The sequence below is a fragment of the Saccopteryx leptura genome, chromosome 4 (assembly GCF_036850995.1).
Source record: "Saccopteryx leptura isolate mSacLep1 chromosome 4, mSacLep1_pri_phased_curated, whole genome shotgun sequence".
In the NCBI taxonomy this organism is placed as follows: domain Eukaryota; kingdom Metazoa; phylum Chordata; class Mammalia; order Chiroptera; family Emballonuridae; genus Saccopteryx; species Saccopteryx leptura.
The window spans coordinates 16,138,068-16,144,462 of record NC_089506.1 but is presented as its reverse complement, the minus strand read 5'-3'; the positions used below and the strand labels follow the sequence as shown (position 1 = coordinate 16,144,462).

The window sequence follows — 6,395 nt, the reverse complement described above, 5'->3', positions numbered from 1 at the left end:
CCTGACTTCCAAATTTAGTCAATTACCAAATCTTATTGGTTGATTCTTCCTCATAATATCTCTCAACATATATTCCTTTTATATCACTGCCATTACCCAAGTTTACCACCTCACCATTTTTCACTGGAGTTTCACCTTACTTTTCCCCTTAAAAAGTCACTGCCGCCCTGGCCGGTTGGCTCAGCGGTAGAGCATCGGCCTAGCGTGCGGAGGACCCGGGTTCGATTCCAGCCAGGGCACACAGGAGAAGCGCCCATTTGCTTCTCCACCCCTCCGCCGTGCTTTCCTCTCTGTCTCTCTCTTCTCCTCCCGCAGCCAAGGCTCCATTGGAGCAAAGATGGCCCGGGCGCTGGGGATGGCTCTGTGGCCTCTGCCTCAGGCGCTAGAGTGGCTCTGGTCGCAACATGGCAATGCCCAGGATGGGCAGAGCATCGCCCCCTGGTGGGCAGAGCGTCGCCCCTGGTGGGCGTGCCGGGTGGATCCCGGTCGGGCGCATGCGGGAGTCTGTCTGTCTCTCCCTGTTTCCAGCTTCAAAAAAATAAAAAAAAATAATAAAAATAAAAAGTCACTGCTTTGCCTGACCAGGCAGTGGCACAGTGGATAGAGCGTCGGACTGGGATGCAGAGGACCCAGGTTCGAGACCCCGAGGTCGCCATCTTGAGCGTAGGCTCATCTGGTTTGAGCAAAAGCCCACCAACTTGAACCCAAGGTCGCTGACTCCAGCAAGGGGTTACTCAGTCTGCTGAAGGCCTGCGGTCAAGGCACATATGAGAAAGCAATCAATGAACAACTAAAGTGATGCAATGCGCAATGAAAAACTAATGATTGATGCTTCTCATCTCTCTCCGTTCCTGTCTGTCCCTATCTATCCTTCTCTCTGACTCACTCTCTGTCTCTGTAAAAAATAAAAATTTAAAAAAAAAACCTCACTGCTTCTATTTTTATTCCCTGAAGTTAGGATCTTTGTAAATAATGATCTGTCGTATCCCTCCTATGTTAAAGTACCCTAATGGTTTACTACTGCACAAATAAGAAAGTCTACACCCTTAGGCATGGACTTCAAGATTCTTTAGGTCTGGCTCTTGCCAGCAATTCCAATCTCCAACCTGTCACACAAATTAATTCTCCAACAAAACCAAACTACTTCCAATTTCCTCTATGTTCCCACTGTTTCACACCTCTATTCTTTGCACGTGCTGTTTCTGACATTTGGAATGACTCATCACATTAAATACATTACCTAATATCAGGGTCAGTATTTTATGGTAATACTGCTCTTGAACAGTTAAACTTTCCCCACCACACACACCACCACCACTAGATCTCTCATGGTTTCTGTGTCTCTCCTGTATTTTGCAAATAATATAATTTTAGAACTATGGTTTCCCCTGTTGGTATCCTTTATAATAATGTCATGCCTGTGCCTCAGGCAGTGTTTGATGAGAAGCCTGTGGAGTCCGTGCCTGAACAATATAGTTATGAATTATAGCAATAAAAGACACACATAGAACTTAAAAATTAGTAAGGCGATCTCTTCATATTACAAATGAAGAAACTAATAAGCATAAAGTTTAAGCAGCGCAAGACACCATGGCCAGTTTTTATAGAGCCCCAAATAATCTCAAATCTCCTGTGAAAAGCTTTAGCCTGGGGCTTTGTGCACCACTGAACATCGCTTCCTTCCCTGCCCATTATTACTCTCAGGGCTGATAACTTCAATTAATCACCGGTAAGTAGCTACGGAGCACTCTATCAATATTTGTGAATCAATGAAACAATACATTCGATTTTGTATTTATCTGATTGATACTGTCAACAACTGAGTGTTCCTATGCATTCATTCACTTATTGCTCCACTCATTAATTCTTTTGTCAAACAACTATTAAATACCAGTAATTTGCTAAATACCATAGTCTGTGTTGAGAATAAAAAGACAAATAGAGTATATAGTCTTTAAATTCCAGAAAAATCACAGAGAAATAAAGCACATAATCAGAAAATGAAAGCAAGTTAGAAAAGCTATGCTAAAAGTGCAAAGAAGCTAACAAGTGCACAATTTTGCTAGGAAAGAGCCACCAATTTCTTTTTACAAAAAATGTAAAAAGTCACTCATTCATCATTCATTGCAAAGCCCAAAGCTTGTTAACACCGATAAAAAAGAAAACAAACTAGATCATAAATTACCCGATCAGTATTATTTTTAGTGACAGCTCTAATTAATATCATTGATAATACTACTTTATCATACCATGCAAGTTAGAGTCAAGATAAGCCAATGATATTCTTATACCCATAATATTTAGAATTACTTTATTTTTTTAAATGTTATGTTGTATTAGTTTAGTCTTGAGTGTTTTAGCTTTAAAGTTTAATTAAATTTTTTTTTCTGTGATCCCTGAGGTTGGAATAAGAACTCATTTCTGATTACCCCTCTATTGACATGAACAACATGCTGATTCTACTGGCTGTAAGAACATTTCTGTGTTGAGGTTCTGCAAAAACTGCTTTGGCACATTGAAATAAAATAAAAGTTCCCTTCTGCTCTTATATTGGGACTATATCTCATTTCACAGTTTACCAAATCTTGACAAACTTGTATTTTATTTGGCTTTTCATATTTGTTTGCTTGGTCTGTGTCCCAAAGGTAAGTATGTACATATGAAAACTCATTCCTAATGTATATCTCACTCATCCAAACCCATGAATTCCTAGAAGACTAAAAAATAAATAATTATTGAATGTTGTCAGCTTGATGTCCAAATATAAAAGACGATTAGTATTTTGCATGCACATTTCAAAGCTCTAACCATGTATTTTAATTTATTTGGTTTATGCTGAAGAGTCTCTTATTACTTTTCAATATTTTTCAAGTCATTTTTAAATTTTGAACAAATATTTCACTTGTTCTTCCCAAAAAGAAAGATTCTGATTTTTTTTTATTTGAGGAGTATTTTCTAAAAGTATAAAACTTTACCAAATCTAACAAGTAAACTTTTCCTAAGTGCATGCTTACATATTTTTAATACAGAAATAATGATGGCAAGTATAAATATCATCAGTTATACAAATGATTCATATCTTTACACATATATATGATCTTTATAAACATTTCTTATAATGTTTAAAATATTCTATCATGGACTTAATTTAATATTTTTATTAGTATTTAATACATGCCTCCCTAAACCCTCACAAATCGGTAACTGATATGAGGACTCTGAAGCTAAATGACTTATCCAAGGTCACATAGCTAGCTTCCTTACTAAACTGGGTTGTAATAAGGCAGCAGTTAGGCCATATTATAGATTGTTTTTATATATGCAAATTTACTCCTTAGGCAGGCTCTTTTATTTTGTGATTAAACTTCCAAAGGCATTTTTGACATTTACATGAGCTTAGTTCAAATGGAAATTAATTTTCTCTTGACAAGTGTTGTGAGTTTCTAAATATCCCCTGTGCACACACTTGCTGAAAAGGTTATTTGTATTACAAATGTTTGTGACAGCAATAGCTGAGCTTTCAGTAGGCATACATATCTTTATATACATAGCATTCATTATAGGCTAATGAGATCAGTTTTCTGTAGTGACTTTTGGAAACTGGCCTACAACTTTATTATTCGGTATGTTTCATAGCTTGTTTTAATGTTATTTTAGCCTTTAACTTTTAACCTTGCAAATATCATTACTGTGTTCTACAGTTTGATCTGAATAACCATTCAAAATAAAATTAGAGTTATACAACTCTAAACTCATGTAACTAACTAAAAGTAGTTCTTCCAGTCTTTGTTATTAAGATCAATATTTTTTTAATTCATTAATTTTAATGGGGTGACATTGATAAATCAGGGTACATATGTTCAGAGAAAACATATCCAGATTACTTTGACATTTGATTATGTTGCATAACCCTGACCCAAAGTCAAAAGATCAGTATTTTGAAACTCAACCTAAACCATAATCCCGCGAGATCCTGTGGACATGAGCTGCAAGTAATGCCACACAGCTGGAGAAAAACATCAGAATGCAGGAGACAACACTACTGATCAGTAAGTTTCTTCATTCCTAAACTGTGGAATGGACCTAAAAAACTGAAGTATCTGTCAGGATTTGTGGCAGCTGGCAAACCCCCTACCCACCCATTTTAAAGCCCTTAGGATGCTTGTGGTTATTCTAACATTCACTAAGATAAAATGCAATTATACATTACTTTTTAAATTTTATTTTACATCAGAATAACTTTTTATTGTCATATTTCCCTCAAACAATTGCTGAGACTCACGTGTATGCTAGTGGAAACTTAGAGAATATTCTATATTTTTTCATATTTTGAATATTTATATGAATTAAACTTATAAAAAAAAACAACCAAAGATCATCAAGAACCATCATTCCCTTTATTTTAACTGGAATTCTTCTTTTGTTAAAAAAAATTAATATTAAAGGAATGTTTTATCCTTATTCACAAAATGGAGTCTTTATTTCTAGGGCATGTTTGAGTTTAGAAGAATAAAAAGATGTCAGTTAAGTAATTAAATATGCAAAACGTGTATATATCAATATGTATATGTGTATACATACACACGCATGCGCTTTTCTCCAAAGTTAACTCATAACTACTTTTCGACAAGGAAGAAGAAATGGGCGTGTATGTGTGCATGCCAATCTTTTCAGCAGTTCTGCAGATAGAAGGCTCCACACAAACCCAAGCTTTTCACTTATGAAACCATACCCACCCTTTGCCCAGACCAATTAAGAAATTTCCATTTAAAAAAAAAGAAAAAAAAAAAGAATCTCAGCGGATGCAGTGTAATGCCTTGTTTTACACAAGGTGTTAGACAAATCTGTACAAATGTGTGCAGCTGTTTTCTTTCCATAAAGAGTAGGATTTATTAAGGGACCTTCTACAATTTCATGGCTGCTGACTCCTGTTGCCATAACCCGTTCAAGGAGAAGAGGAAGATCTAGAGCAGTGATGCAATCTTTTGAGCTTGATGTGTCAAAATTCGCCAAAAAACCGAGCATACTTCGGGTGCTGTGTCACTTAGAGAAAAAAACCATAATTTCGTGATACTTATAGTTTAAATAACAAAAATGTATAATTGTAATATATAAATGTATTTAATAAACCAAAAACTAATTATTTAACTTACCTGCTTAGTGACTTCTTTGTTCATCTATCAGTAGATTTCTTTTGTTGGCCTTGATATTATTTAACTTGTGTAGGATGCCGTGAACTAAGATAAGTGAGGAGAAGGGGGAATTCTTTAACTAACCTGCCTATTAATGACTTTTTTAAAAAATTTTTTATTTTTCTGATGTTGGAAACGGGGAGGCAGTCAGACAGACTTCCGCATGCGCCCGACCGGGATCCACCCGATACACCCACCAGGGGGCGATGTTCTGCCCCTCTGGGGCATCGCTCTGTTGCAACCAGAGCCATTCTAGCACCTGAGGCAGAGGCCATAGAGCCATCCTCAGTGCCCGGGCCAACTTTGCTCCAATGGAGCCTTGGCTGCAGGAGGGGAAGAGAGAGACAGAGAGGAAGGAGAGGGGGAGGGGTGGAGAAGCAGATGGGCGCTTCTACTCTGAGCCCTGGCCGGGAATCGAACCCGGGACTCCTGCACATCAGGCTGATGCTCTACCACTGAGCCAACCGGCCAGAGCTTAATGACTGTTTTGTTGCTGAATTTCATTGGCTAAATCTTCAATTGAAGGTTGGTATTTTGTACACTTCAAGCCCAAGCAAGCACTACTAACTTCATCTGTCAATCTGTTTCTATTGTTGGTTTTGATATTATTTATTTTTTTAAATTTTTATTTTATTTATTCATTTTAGAAAGGAAAGAGAGACGGAGAGAGAGAGAGAAGAGAGAGAGAGACAGAAAGAGAGAAGAGGGAGGATCAGGAAGCATCAACTCCCATATGTGCCTTGACCAGGCAAGCCCAGGGTTTTGAACCGGCAACCTCAGCATTTCCAGGTCGACACGTTATCCACTGCGCCACCACAGGTCAGGCTGGTTTTTGATATTATTTAAAGCTGAGAATAAGATCTCACAAAAGTACGTAGAGGGAAAAATTGTGAGTAAAGTCATTGCTATATTTTTCAGGGTGCTAAAAGTGTCTGGTAATCGGTTCCAGGCACTCCAAATTTCCTGTTCATAGTGGCACTCCTCTTGCTTCTCCAAGCAGCACCATTCCAAATTCTCAAGCTTTTACCTCAACTCGACAAACACCTGAGCCCAGATGCTGTCTTGAAATTCTGCAAGTTGCATCTTATGTAAATTAAGATGGCTGTCTCTATATCTAATGGCGGGAAATGGCACCCATAGCACAGGCCGTCGCCTCTCCCAGCCGCCCCCTCACTTATGTCAATAATGATGGTCAATTAGAAA

At 37.8% G+C, this 6,395-nt stretch overlaps 1 non-coding gene across 1 annotated transcript; it reads right to left on the bottom strand.

Annotated features, from left to right (window-relative positions):
- Nucleotides 1–5,591: 5,591 nt before the first annotated feature.
- On the bottom strand, nucleotides 5,592–5,667 carry TRNAI-GAU (transfer RNA isoleucine (anticodon GAU)). The gene has a single exon. It is a non-coding gene; the product is annotated as a tRNA-Ile (tRNA).
- Between the last annotated feature and the right edge of the window lie 728 nt (nucleotides 5,668–6,395).